At 39.8% G+C, this 14,248-nt stretch overlaps 1 protein-coding gene across 1 annotated transcript in view; it reads left to right on the forward strand.

The window, feature by feature from the left end:
• LOC120122919 overlaps nucleotides 1–14,248 on the forward strand; it is an 80,171-nt gene that overhangs the window by 19,230 nt on the left and 46,693 nt on the right. The gene's annotated exons all lie outside the window — the stretch shown is intronic.

Genomic DNA, 14,248 nt, shown 5'->3' on the forward strand with positions numbered 1-14,248 from the left:
GAATTTTGATACCAAATCTGTTCCTCAATTCTAAGGAGTCTCCACAACTCTGATCTACAATTACGTAACTCCACGATTTCCCCTTGAACCGAGCTGTCCTGCAACATCTGAACGTCCTCCTCTAACTTGTGGATTCTCCTTTCCAAATCTGAAATTGTGGCTCCCAGAAATTGATTTTTCTGCCCTGTCCAATTCTTAATGGCAACCTTAGACTTCTTCAAAACACTTAGGATTCCAGCTTTTCTCCCATCCTCCTTGCAATCTGCTATAGTATGACAAACCATTTCCTCAAAACCTTCTTCCTCCATCAAATAATTAAATAGTCTGAAAGGTTTTCCCCCCCAATCAACTCTGCCATCTTGTAAAAGAATAGCATTATGGTCTGAAATAGATTTAGGAATAAGTGACTGAATTATCTCGGGAAAACCATCCAAAAATTGTCCGTCTACCAAAAACCTGTCCAACCTAACAAAAGTCGGATCATCTTGGTTATTGCACCAAGTGAACCTTCCCCCATTCAAAGGCAGATTAATTAGACCTGTTGACTGAATAAACTGAGTGAAAATCCTTATTGAAAGTCTGTTCTGAGCTCTGCCCACCTTCTCATCCTCACACAAGTAGACATTAAAGTCCCCTCCAACACAAACCGGCAGATCCTGTCCAGTAATGAACACACTCAGTTCTTCAAAAAAACTTTCTTTTTCTTCATCCACTGAGGGTCCATAAACATTAATGAGAATACTTCTGAACTGATTAAATCTGAATTTCCCTATAACCGCAATGAATCTTCTGTTAATACTGTGATTTTCCATTTCAAACACATTTTCATCCCAACAAAATAATAACCCCCCTGAAGAACCAGTAGCTGGAGATTCAATAACCCCCTGAAAAATATTCAATCCCTTCCTTCTCAAAAAAGACATGTGGATGTTTTCTATTTTAGTTTCTTGTAGCCAAAGAAAAGAAGGATGATAGTTGGAGACTAATCTCTGAACTGCTATTTGTTTCTCTTTTTCCCAAACCCCTGACATTCCATGAAATTATAGCTAGTTATCCTTCATAAAAACTGATGAATAATCTAGTTTCCCCAAAATGGCAACTCAGTTTGCCACCTTCAAACCTTTCTCCAGCTCAATGATTTTATCCAAGAAAGCTTCCTTCCCCTGTGTAAAAGAAACCCCCAGAATCTGACTAACTTGCCATGTAGCTACTGCTTCATCCAAGATTTCCGAGAAACCTGAAGAAGATGTTGTATAAATATTGACATGTTCTAAAGCTTCTCTAACCAGAATTCTTCTTGCCCTTCTCTTAGAAGTGTCAGAATTTTAGATAGACAAATGCTTTTCCTCAACACCACCCTCAGACTCTTCAACCAAACTCCTGGCACCGGCTTTATCCACTAAATTTGGAACCTCACTGCCCCGTAAATTAGACTCTGCTATTGTAGTAATCTGGAGAACCGTCGTATAAGCCTATTCTGTAACACCCCAACCCCTTTTATTTGCTCAATGACCCTTTTACCCTCTTACTTTTCCTTCACTTATTAATTCATCCTACACCAACATCTTTTAATTAATTCCTTCACTTTTTTATTTATTTAATTTGATCACTGAAATTTTAAAATCTTATACTTAAATTACTAACCCGGTATTGAGGATGTTACATATTCATTAGCCTTCTTTAGACCTATTACATCCTTTGTAGCATTATTTTCTTTTTGATCATTCCCATACCAGTAATTCCTCTCCTTACATCTTCTGTAGACTCTTCTAAAGTTGGCCATTTCCCTCCTCTAAAGAGGCTCACTTTTTGTAGAAAGGGAACTTCTACGCACCACCCTTGTTCTGCCCCTTGATAAGCTCTTTGATAGTTCTGAACTAGGGACTGTCAGCTTAGAATTAGTTTTGTTAACCTCCAGATCTGCACTGCCAGACGAACCTGGAATAGAGCAGAACCCCTTATATTGTTTTCTGGCACAGCTTGCTTCTGCAATTCCCCTGTTCTGAACCAATTTACCAAATTTATTGATTGTATACGCTGGCCCATAAGGAATTATGTTAGAAGCCTCCAAACCACCCAGTTCAAAGTCATCAGATTGGGCTTCTGGCCCATCAACCGAACTTTTTGAAAATCTGATACCCAGACCTGCAAAGTCACCTCTGATATTCCCAACGTTCTGACCATCAGACACTCCATTAATATTTTCCCATGTTTAGTAAGTCTTGGAAGATGTTTTTCCCCATCAGTACCTTCTGAACCAAAGGACATGCCCTTCTCAATCCACAAGTCAACCATTTGTCTGAACGTCTCAGCTGATTTGATTGAAATTTCCTCATAATCTGACTTCCCCCTATAATCGCCTTCCTCAGACCCCGTCTCACTAAACTGTTTCCCAAATGTTCCGGTCGCCGGAGAAAATTTAAAAAAAGGATTTGAATCTTCACTAGGTGATCCAACTTTAATGGAGACTCTATACGATCTACCATAGGAGCCGAGAGTAATAAATTCGGGAACATCAAAAGGACTAGCAACTCTCATAAGAATTCTAGCAGACGTGAGATCATCCCTGTTCTTTGTGGACTCATGAATTTCTACGTTATTCCCCCATCTCCCAGCAACTCGTACCAAAAAAAATTCATCCCAGCATAACAGAGGCACCCCAGATAACTCGAGCTGGCAGAAAGCCATTGTCACTCCTTCATTCAGTAAAGGGGCCAATCTGTCAAACCAGAAGCCTATTACACCTCTCTTCTTTGTCCATGCCTCCGACATCTCCTCTTGAGATTTGAAGATGATAGCACAGGAATTATGGGCATAACCCCAATCAGCAATCTGAACTTCATAACCGTTACTAATGAAAAACTCATAAACTGACTTAAAATCAAGAGAGAGCTTAATAATCCCTGTTAAAGATCTTCTGACCCAACTCCGACCGTCGATTGGGATATACATTTCCAATACATTCTTCTTGGTTTTCTCCCTATGGCTCCCTTCAGAAAATCTCCCTATACTCCAATGCATTCATCCTCGTAACCTCAGTAAGTAAAGCATCTTTGTACGTTCTATCATCTCTAACACTCCTACTGGATAAATCTGCCTCTTTCAACTTAGAACGTCCTACTGTGGACAAATCTGGAACCAACTTAACTGGACTCTTGTTTACCACAATCCTTGGACGAACATCATTGTATTTAGCAACTCCAACAGAAATCCTTCTCCCATCTATCAGTGAACCATTCAACATCTCGATTGCCCTCTTCAAACTAGATTCCCTCTCAAACTGAACAAAAGCGAAAGTGGAAAATCTGTATTTTGGATTTTTGGTTTCTTTCGGGATGAAAACTCTCTCCACAGTCCCATGGGACGAAAAATATCCCTAAGCTCTAGCCGAGAAACTCTCCTGCTAAGATTATCGACAAAAGCCTTTCAGACCTCGCCGGAATCTATTTTCCCTTTTAACTTTTCTCTCTCTACTTTTCTCTATGGGTTTTTTAAACTGTAGGACTCGGTTAGGCATTCTGTTGGTGAGGTATGTGGCAATGAGGATTGAGGATTGCTTCCTCCCAGAGATGCTTAGGGACATTAGTGAAAAATAATAGAGATCTTATTATTGTCCAGGCCCTCCTTTGGCCGAGTTGAAAGCTATTAAGAAAGGACTAAGCAAGTTCAATAGAATGACATTAAATCATGAGTGAGAAAATTAGAGAGAGAGTGAGTGAGAAGTCGGTTGGTAGTGTCTCGTCAGAATGTGGTTTTGCAGTGCCTAGAGGAGTCTCGTGGGTTGTTTTCGTGGACAACCTTAGCAGGAGAGTGACTAGAAGTGTTCTCTGGGAACGTTTTAGTTATCATGGCAAAGTGATTAAGGTTTTCATTCCGTTCGTTAATAGGAAACCTAAGTACATCGATTGTACGTTTGCTTTTGTTCACTTTGATAGCAAAAAGGATTTGCTCGAGGCCAAGGAAAAGATGCACAATGTCATGGTCGATGGGAGGAGAATTTCGGTGTCGACTGCGAAATATCCGAGGAAGTCTGTGAAGCGCCCTGACGTGGTGAGGGCTAGAGTTGCAGGTGCAGAGGCTCCAGTAGGGAAAAGTTCTTTTTCCCGAGTTGCTGGTGGGAAGGAGTTCCTCAACAAGTTCTATGATGGTAGAACTTATAAGGATACAACAGTGGGTGTTAAATTAGGTGCAGGTCTGAAAGTGGGTAGCTCTGGTGAGAAGAGGGATGTGAAAAAGTCTTTGGATATATTCATTCCTGTGGAGGATAAGTCTTGGCTGAGTTCTTCTTTAACAGGGATTTGTAAGGCAACCTTTGATGTTGACTTTGTGCAGGGGGCTTTAAGATCTGAAGGTTTCAATGTTAAGGTGGTTAGGTGGGGCTTTGCTAAAAACACCTCCATAGTAGTGTTCAGATCTGTTGAGGAGAAAGTTGTCTCGTTGGAGAATAAGTGGGAGGCTTTATCCTTCTGGTTCGAAAGACTAGAGCAGGTCATGGATGAGAAGGGTATTCCTCTTCCGTTCTGTGATATTTCTTTGATAGGCGTCCCTCTTAATTGTTGGTCAGTTCCTTTTTTCTCTAGTTTGGCTTCGAGTTGGGGTAAGCTTGTGAAGATTCAGGAGTCTACAGCCCGAAGAGTGGACTGCAGAGTAGCTCAGTTGCTGTTGAGGGTTGAAAGTCCTTTTGATATTCCGCCTCAAGTCATTTGTAATACGCTTGGACGGTCGTTTGTTATTAAAATTAAGGTGGAATGTAGTGATGATTTCTTCCCGGTCTTTGATAAAGTGGTTCAAGAGGTCGGATCAGTGGAGCATAGAGTGCATTTCTCGCTGGTCAGGAGCCATGGGGCTGGTGTCATTGGTCAGAATGGGCAGCAGGGTTTCCTGGATTTGTCACTCTCTCAGAATAGGGTGGAAGCATGGGTCCGGGATATTCCTCACGAGGGTGGCACGAATGTCGATAGTAGTGGGTTAGGGGTTGAGGTAGCTCTTCATGCTGAGGCTGTTTTGTTAGGTCCAGAGGAGGCATCTCGTGGTGGAGTTCCAGGTCAGCAATTTAAGCAGGGATTTTCAGTGGATGGGAGAGAAAAGTGTTCAAGCCTGAAGGAAGCCTCCTTGGAGCAAGATAATGCTGTCCATGTTTACGGGCAAAAGGTCAGTAGGGGACTAGTAGTTGCTAGTGGGTTGTCAGGTTGCAATAAAATATTTATCAGGCCTAGTGGGAATCACATGCGTGATCCTGCTCGTTCGGTTGCTGAGGTGGAGGTTCATTCTGGTTCGGAGGTTGATCTGTTGCAGTGGCAGTCACTTGGACGGTGCAGTGAAGACGGGGATCAGGGTGTCAACTTTATTCTTCAGGGAACCCAAGAAAGGGGGGTTGGTTTAATGGATCAAATCTCTGTCAAATAATGGGATTCTGGTAGAGGAGGAGGTGGCCCTTAGCCCTACTAATTTTGTGGGAGCTGGTGATGGTGTTTCTTTTGTGAATCAAGGTGGGTGTAATCCTTTGATACCTTTGAACGAAGATAGTACTTCAGAGGGAATGTTGGGGTTCTGTTCTAATTTCTCGGATAGATTTATCTCACGCACAAGTAGTCTTCTTAAGCACAAGAAATTTAAGGTTGCTCCTTCTCGGTCTGATAGTGCTTGCTCGGAGGGTGAAGTGACTATTAGTTTCCATGATAGAGTTTATAGAAGGGCGTTTTGTAGTAGGGTCAGGGAGTCTTTGGACCAAATTAGGGCATCATCACAGTCTTCTCAACAGTTGGATGAAGCTAGAATGGAAGCTGTAGCTACAAGGGCGGTTTGTGACTTGTTGGGGATTTACTTTAAAGGGGGAAATCAGATTCTAGAGCAGAAAATCAAGGAGCTGGAATTGAAGAGAGGATAAAGCAGTTTTTGGCTTTTTCTTTTGTTCTGCTGGGTTGTGTTATCAGTTTCAGAATTATTTATGTTAAAAATTAGCTTGATTTCGTGGAATATAAGGGGTTTAGGTAGTCATGAAAAAGTCAGAGCAGTAGCGAGACTTGTAAAGAAGGCCAGAGCAATTATTTTGATGATTCAGGAGACTAAGCGTGAATTGTTTCAGCATGACTTAAGAAGGAGAATAGGCGGGTCATGGCTTAAAGGCTTTTCTTTTGCTCCAGCCGTGGGTGCTGCAGGAGGTTTGCTGTGCATGTGGAACGAGGATGTGTTTGAAGTCAAACAAGTGTTTTCTCTTAGCAGATTTATAGCAATTGTGGGTTTTTTTTTAAATCGTCAAGGGTGGAGTGTGCAGTTTTGAATGTGTATGGCCCGTCTATTGAGGCAGAAAAGGAGGCTTTTTTCAAAGAGCTTATGGAGTATGTAGTAGTCCTAAATGTCCCAGTGTGCATTGGTGGCGACTTTAATGCATATTTACAGCCGGAGGAGAAGTTGGGGGCATCTCAAAATTGGCATACGATGGAGTTGTTCAGGGATTTTGTTCATCATTCTCAGTTAATGGACCTTCCTTTAGTGGGTGGCAGATTCACTTTGTGTAGCAAAAGGGACTGTCCAACGTGGGTCAGATTGGATAGATTTCTCATTTGTGGCGATTTTCTGATTGCTTTCCCGAACTTAGTTCAAAGTCTTCTTCCTATGTCTCTCTCGGACCACAATCCGGTTTTGTTAGAAGAGAATCGACTAAATTGGGGCCCTAAACCTTTTCGTTTCTTTAATTATTTATTAGAGGAAGAGGGATTTGATGAGTTGGTCAGTTTACAATTTCTAACCTTATCAGGGAAAATAATCGCAGAGGCATTTTTAGTATCCTGCAAGGTACTAAAAAGGCGATTAAAAATTGGTCGGGCAGCAGGCATACTGAGATTTCAGACTCCATTTCGACGCTGGAAAAAAAAATTTTGATTTGAAGATAAATTTTCAAAACACCAGTTTCTCGCAACAAGATTGGAGGCAGTTTTCGCACCTTAAGAGTGAACTTTGGAGGTTGCACAGGTTAGACGAGAGGATTTGGTTTCAAAAGTCAAGGGAAAAATGGATAAAGGAGGGAGACAAGAATACGAGGTTTTTTCATCTTTGTGCCTCGAACAGGAAAAAATTGAACTCTATCTCTTCTTTGATTATCGAAGGCCAGGAGATTTTGAATCTTGATCAAATAAAAGAGCATGTAACAGACTGCTTTACAAAGGCTTTCGACAGTGTTGATACATTGGAGGTGGAAGATTTATTTCTCGAGTTTTCCAAATTATCTGATGATCAAAAGGAGTGTCTAGAGGTGCAGTTTTCAGAACAAGAAGTTTGGGAAGCGGTATCGTGTCCAGACAGTAATAAGGCGCCGGGTCCGGATGGGTTAACAATAGGATTTATAAAGAGGTGCTGGCCTATTCTGAAGGATTCGGTGATGAAATTCTTTGCTGATTTTTATCAGAAGAAGAAATGGGAGCACGATATTAATCATTCTTTCATTAATTTAATTCCGAAGAAATCTAATCCAATGTGTTTGGAAGATTATAGACCGATTAGTCTCTTTGGAATTTTGTATAAAATTCTGTCTAAAGTGTTATCCAAAAGACTCATTGCGTGTGTTGGAGATATTGTTAGCTCGTCTCAGTTCGCCTTTATTCCGGGACGACAGTTGTTAGATTGCGCTTTTATCGCCAATGAAGCTATAGATTATTGGAGGAGAAAAGGGCTGAAAGGTGTTGTTTTTAAAAGCAGATTTCCGCAAAGCTTATGACACGATTGAATGGCCGATTCTTCTTCGAATAATGAAGGAAATGGGATTTGGGGATAGATGGTGTTCGTGGATCTCGTATTGTCTATCTACTGCTTCGGTTTCAGTTCTGTTGAATGGTACCCCAATAAAGGAGATTCCGATGTCTAAAGGTTTAAGACAAGGCTGCAACCTTTCTCCAATATTGTTCAACCTGGTTGGGGAGCTACTCAATCTAATGTTGATTAAGGCGGTAAATATGGGACTTTTTAATGGTTTTACAGTTGGAGGGTCAGCTTATTCTTGTCAGTTGTCGCATCTTCAGTTTGCAGATGATTTGATAATTTTCTGCAGTGCTTCCATTGCGCAAATCAGAAATGTTAAGCGAATTTTGAGAATTTTCAGCTTGATGGCCGGCCAGGACCTAAACCTATCGAAAAGCCATTTATATGGGATCAATATTGAAGAACCTACACTCTTAGATTGGGCCAACTCCATTGGTTGCTCTGCTGGTTCGTTCCCGACGATTTATTTAGGTTTGCCGTTAGGAGCTAAGAAGAATTCAGAGGTTTTGTGGGAACCAATTCTACAGAGGTTTAATAATAAATTAGCAGGGTGGAAAGCTTCGGCATTATCAATGGCTGGTAGATTGGTCCCTTTAAAATCAGTCCCGACTTCTTTGCCGATTTTTTTCCTATCAATTTTCAAACTTCCGAATAAAGTCAAGTCAGAAACTGAATTCGTTGATGGCTGGTTTTTTATGGGGGGACGGTTTAGAGAAGAAGCGCATTCATTGGGTGAATTGGCAAACAATGTGTAGTCCTAGAGATGAAAGAGGCTTGGGGGTATTAGATTTAAATCTAACCAATCGAGCTCTGCTAGGGAAATGGATTTGGAAATTTGCTAATGAAAAAGATACTTTGTGGAAGAATTTGATTTGTTGTAAACATAACATCGATAGTATGTCGATGTCGGTTAGTAGTGCGTATTCAACACAAGACTCTTGGATTTGGAAAGGAATTGTTAATAGCTTTTTGAAGAATGATGAGATTAGTGAGAGGCTAAGATCTCATTCTAGAATCCAAGTGGGGAATGGCAAATCAATTTCTTTTTGGAATGATGTTTGGGTTGATTCTTCACCGCTGAAAATTCAGTTTCCGAGAATTTTTGTGTTGTCAACAAATAAATCGGGATGGGTAAGTGATTTCGGAAGTTATGATTCGAACGGATGGACATGGGATATTCGTACAAGAAGGAATTTATGTGATTGGGAGTTGGAACAATGGCTGGAACTAATGATCAAATTGAACAACTTTCAGTTGTTAGAGGAAGTGGATGATTTTTTATCATGGACAGGGAAGGGCGATGGTTTGTTTACTGTCGGCTCATGTAGAAGAACGATTGGTAAAGGCCAGGTGGGTAATCCTCTTTGGAAAAATTGTGTATGGACAGGTTTGGTCCCTCCTAGAATAGAATCCTTTCTATGGCAAATTACTCATCAAAAAATGGCAGTTAAGTCCCAGCTGAAGAACAGGGGGGTCCTGTTATCAGATGGGGAGCTTTGTCCGATGTGTTTATTATGTGCAGAAACGGTTCAACATTTGTTTATTGTCTGCCCAGTGGCTCATGAGATTTGGTATAAGTTTTTCAGTTTGTGGAACGTTAGCACAGTTTTGCCTGGGGATATTTCTACCCTTCTCAGTTCCTGGCCTGTTTTGGTGGCTAATTCACTGATCTGGAAATTAGTTCCAGCAGTGGTTCTTTGGTCGATATGGAATTATAGAAATTCTATTGTTTTCGATAAAATGGTTATGGACAGACTTTCACTCTTCTTCATCGTAAAGTTCAGGCTAGTTAAATGGTTTCTAGCAAAGTTCCATCAAGTGCAGATTCCGGTGGACTTGATAATATCTGATCCTACTTTAGCAGAAGGGTCTTCACGCTACTAATAGGTCTGTCCAGAAATGGCTCCCTCCACCAGCTGATTTCTTTAAATTTAATGTCGATGGTGCAGTCAAAAAGGATGGGATGACGGGCAGCATTGGGGGTATCCTCAGAAACCATAACGGTTTCGTTTTAGCGACGTTTTCAGAAAGCACAGGGCCAGGGCCACCCCCTCTAGCAGAGTTGAAAGCAATTAGAAAGGCTGTCGACATTTTCTACTCCTCTGTTTGGGCTTCAAAGGGCAGATTAATTTTGGAAACTGACTACAAGAATGCAGTGGAGTGGGTCCAATTACCCAGTCTCTCTCCGGTGTTTTTTAGTAATTTAATCAAGGAAATTAAGTCTTATGTAATGTTCAGGGGTTTGGTAGTGCAGTTTATTCCTAGGTGTTGTAATTGGGAAGCCGACAGGTTAGCTAAGGCAGGGATTGGCTAAGTATTTGTTGTTTTGTAAAGGCTTATAATGTATGCTTCTGTTATTAATAAATTGAGGTACTCTTTTCCTCCTTCCGCTGGTTGACCTTTTCCTATTCGAAAAAGTCAACTACGAAAGAGGTTTTTAATGAGACCTCCAACTTCTATAAAAAAAAAGCTATTAAGAAAGGCATAGACATTTTCTATCATCAGATTGGGCTATGAAGGGAAGACTGATCTTAGAAAGTGACTGCAAATCTGCAGTAGATTGGATTTTGTTGCCTAATTCTGCTCCTATTTTCTTAAGTTCCCTTGTTTTGGATATTGTGTCCTTAGTTTTAGAGAGGGCAATTATTATTAGATTGATTCCTAGGGGTTGTAATTGGGAGGACGATAAATTAACTAAGGAGGGGATCAGTTGATTGTATGGGTATTTTTCTAGGGAGCTTTAAGGATTTTAGTTTTAATCTGTTGTCCTAAATGTATTGGTGTATTTTATTGTAATAGTTTCTCTATATAATAAATTGAGGCACTCTCTTCCTCCTTCCGCTAGTTACTCTTTTCTAGAGTCAACCAAGAGGGAGGTTTTTAATGAGCCATACTATTCCTATAAAAAAAATAGAGATCTTCCTACGTCTAGAAGGTGTCTATTTTTTCTCTCTACTACCCCATTATGTTATGGTGTGTTAACCAATGAACTAATATGAACAATCTCTTTTTCCTTGAAGTATGATCCTAAAGCCTTACTAAAGTATTCATTGCCATTATCAGTATTGAGAATTTGGACATGACTTTTAAATTAACTCTCAATCATATTACATAAAGTTTTGAAGATTTCAACGGTGTTAGACTTATCTTTCATTTGGAAGGTCCAAGTAGTACTAGAGTGATCATCAATAAAGGATACTAACCATCTATATCCATTAATATTTTTTTTACTTCAGAAGAGCACTGTGGATGATAGAAAAAGGTTGTGAGGGTTTGTAATTGGATTTTGGACATATGTTTCGCAAGCTGATAGATTCTATCAAAAAAGAACTTAGGATTCTTATTAATGAACAAAGTGGGAAATATTTTTACAAGATAAGAAAAAATTGGGTGACCTAATGTATAATGCCATAACTTAATTTTATTTTAGGAAGAAGTGGAACTAGTATAAGGTAGAGAATGGATTGAGATGTGCAACTTGAATAAAGTTGTCTTTTAGGAGTAATCTCTCCCTTACCCCGTTGCATATGGGAATAGGGTTTTGTTGTTGTTGTTGTTGTTCTCCTTTGAGGAGATAGTGTCCACCGCATAGCCTAGCATTGCTAATCACCTTCCTTGAGTCCATTGCTTGAAATTCACATGGATTTAAATAAAATTCAGTGGAATGATTAAAATCAGTAGATAGCTTGTTAACAGACAGAAGGTTGAATGTTAAATGAGGAACGTAAAGGACATAATTAATTACAGGGTCCTTAGTTGAATTGTGCCAACTCCATCAATTCTGGATAGAGATCCATATGATGTTTTTACTTTGGAGAGTGCTAATCTTTGGCAAAGTTGGAAACGATTTGGTGTCAATTGTCATATGGTCAGATGCCCCAGAGTCTACAATCCAAGTGATAAAGGTGGTGTTGTAGGCAATATGTGCAAAAGAACACTACCTTGGTGAGCTACAAATCCCAGGTTTTGATCATTCGATGGTTTCAATTGTCTAAACATTTTCTGTAATTCTTCAACTTGTTCTCAGCCTTGTTTGCTAGGTTCTCTCTTTGCTGCCTCTTTCTATTGGGCTTCCAGTCTGTTGGTTTGACATGGAATTTCCAGCATTTCTCCTTCAAGGTATCGGTGATAGTGTTTTGGGTAGATCCAAAACTGATTTCTAATGATAAGGATGAGTTTTGTAGATTGAGAACCTAATCTGATACTATGTAGAGAAGAGGGTTTTGGTAAAGAGAAATTTGTCTTTATTCTCTTAATTTTTTGATTTCAAAATGCTGTACAAAGTAAGTCAGAATATTAACTCATTGATGGCAAAATTTCTTTGGGGGGAAGGATTAGAAAAGAGTCGAATTCATTGGGTGAATTGACAAATAATATGTCGACCGTTAGAATATGGAGGCCTGGGAGTTTTGGATATGAATATAGCTAATCGGGCTTTGCTGGGTAAATGGGTGTGGAAATTTGCAAACGAAAAAGATTCCTCATGGAAAAATATGATTTGCAGCAAACACAATGTCAACAATAAGTCCATGTCAATCAGCAAGGCAATTTCTCCTCAAGACTCATGGATTTGGAAAGGAATTGTTAATAGTTACTTGAAGAATGATTCGGTTGGAGCGTGTTTGAGATCCCTTTCTAGGATCCAAGTGGGGAATGGTAAGTCTATTTCCTTTTGGAATATGTTTGGGTAAATGATACACCTTTGAAAAATCAATTTCCCAAGATCTTTGCATTATCCTCCAATAAATGGGGAAATGTGGCTGAAATTGGTAGTTACGAATTGAATGGCTGGGAGTGGAATATTCAAACTAGGAGGAATTTATGTGATTGGGAATTGGACCAGTAGGTGAAATTAATGTCAATGTTTAATAGCATTAAACTGTCTGAATCAGGTGATGACTTTCTATCTTGGTCTGGGAAGGGTGATGGATTCTGGGGAAAATTATAATTGGAATAAGTGGGTCTGGTCGGGTTTGGCTCCTCCAAGAGTTGAAACCTTTCTTTGGCAAGTTTACCACAATAAATTGGCAGTTAGAATGGAGCTGAAGAAAAGGGGGTTCCCTTGGATGATGTTCTCTGTCCACTTTGCCATCAGCATGAAGAATCTGTGTAGCATCTTTTCATCTTGTGTTCTGTTGCCGGTGAACTTTGGAACAAATTATTCAGTTTCTGGGACGTCTCTACAACATTTCCCCGTGATCCTCCTACCCTTCTAAGTTCTTGGTCTGAATTAAGGGCTAATTCCTCCATATGGAAATTTATTACAAGAGTTGTTTTTTGGTCCATCTGGAAAGCCAAAAATTCAATTGTTTTCGATAATATGAAACTTGACAGGTCCTCCCACTTCTTCATTGTTAGATTTAGGTTGGCAAAATGGTATCTAGCCAAGTTCCCACACATTCCTATCCAGGCTGACATGCTGATTGGGGACCCCTCTCTTGCAGATAGGCTTCCTTGCCCTAAGATTCAATGTAGGCCGGTGCAAAGTTAGCTTCCCCCTCCAGTAGATTTTTTCGAAATAAATGTAGATGGGGCTATAAGGAAAGACGGGTTGGCTGGTGGAATCGGAGGTATTTTAAGAGACTCGAATAGCTCCACTTTAGCATCCTTTTCTGAAAGTGTTGGTCTTGGCCCTCCACCATTGGCCGAATTGAAAGCAATTTAAAAAGACATTGAGATTTTTCTCTCCTCAGTTTGGGCACATAAGGGAAGACTAATAGTAGAAAGTGTTTGAAAGTCAACAGTGGATTTGATTCTGTTGCCTACTACTGCTCCTTCCTTCTTTAGTACCCTAGTCATGGAAATTGTGTCCTTCGTATTAGCTAGGGCGTTTATTGTGAGATTGATTCTTAGGGGATGTAACTGGGAGGCTGATAAATTAGCTAAGGAGGGGATTGGGTGATTGTAATGGTATTTTCTAGGGAGCTTAATGTGTTTTTCTAGTCAGCTGCTGTCTATGGTGTATTCATTTACTCTTATGTAGTTCTGACATATCAATAAAATGAGGTACTCTTTTCCTCCTTCCGCTAGTTGCCTCATTATAAGAGTCAACTATAAGGGAGGTTTTTAATGAGGCCTCCTACTTATATCAAAAAAAAGAAATCGTACAGAAAGAAACCTACTTATATGCTGAATATATAGACCTACTAGGAATAAAACTTATCTGTCAGTCCTTTATCTTTAGATAAGATAAGCTAAGACTTATTTAAACTTTAGATAAGATAAGATAAGACAAGACTTGGAATATAACTTAACTACCGACTCCTACTAACAAGCAGAAATTAACAGTAAGTGAAACTACTAGTATTTACATGACTCCGACCTACATATGGGATTGAACAAGAGAAAGGGGGGATCTATGGTTTCTATCCACTTGACAATTATTTTATTTTATTCTGTCATTTTCATGTTGTATTCTAGGTTTTTAGATGCTGTACAAATCATATGTTATTATCTTCTTGTTTTTCTTTATGATTTTGTTTTGTACAGGGTA

This window comes from Hibiscus syriacus, unplaced genomic scaffold (genome assembly GCF_006381635.1).
Source record: "Hibiscus syriacus cultivar Baekdansim isolate YM2019G1 unplaced genomic scaffold, ASM638163v2 tig00110388_pilon, whole genome shotgun sequence".
Lineage (NCBI taxonomy): Eukaryota > Viridiplantae > Streptophyta > Magnoliopsida > Malvales > Malvaceae > Hibiscus > Hibiscus syriacus.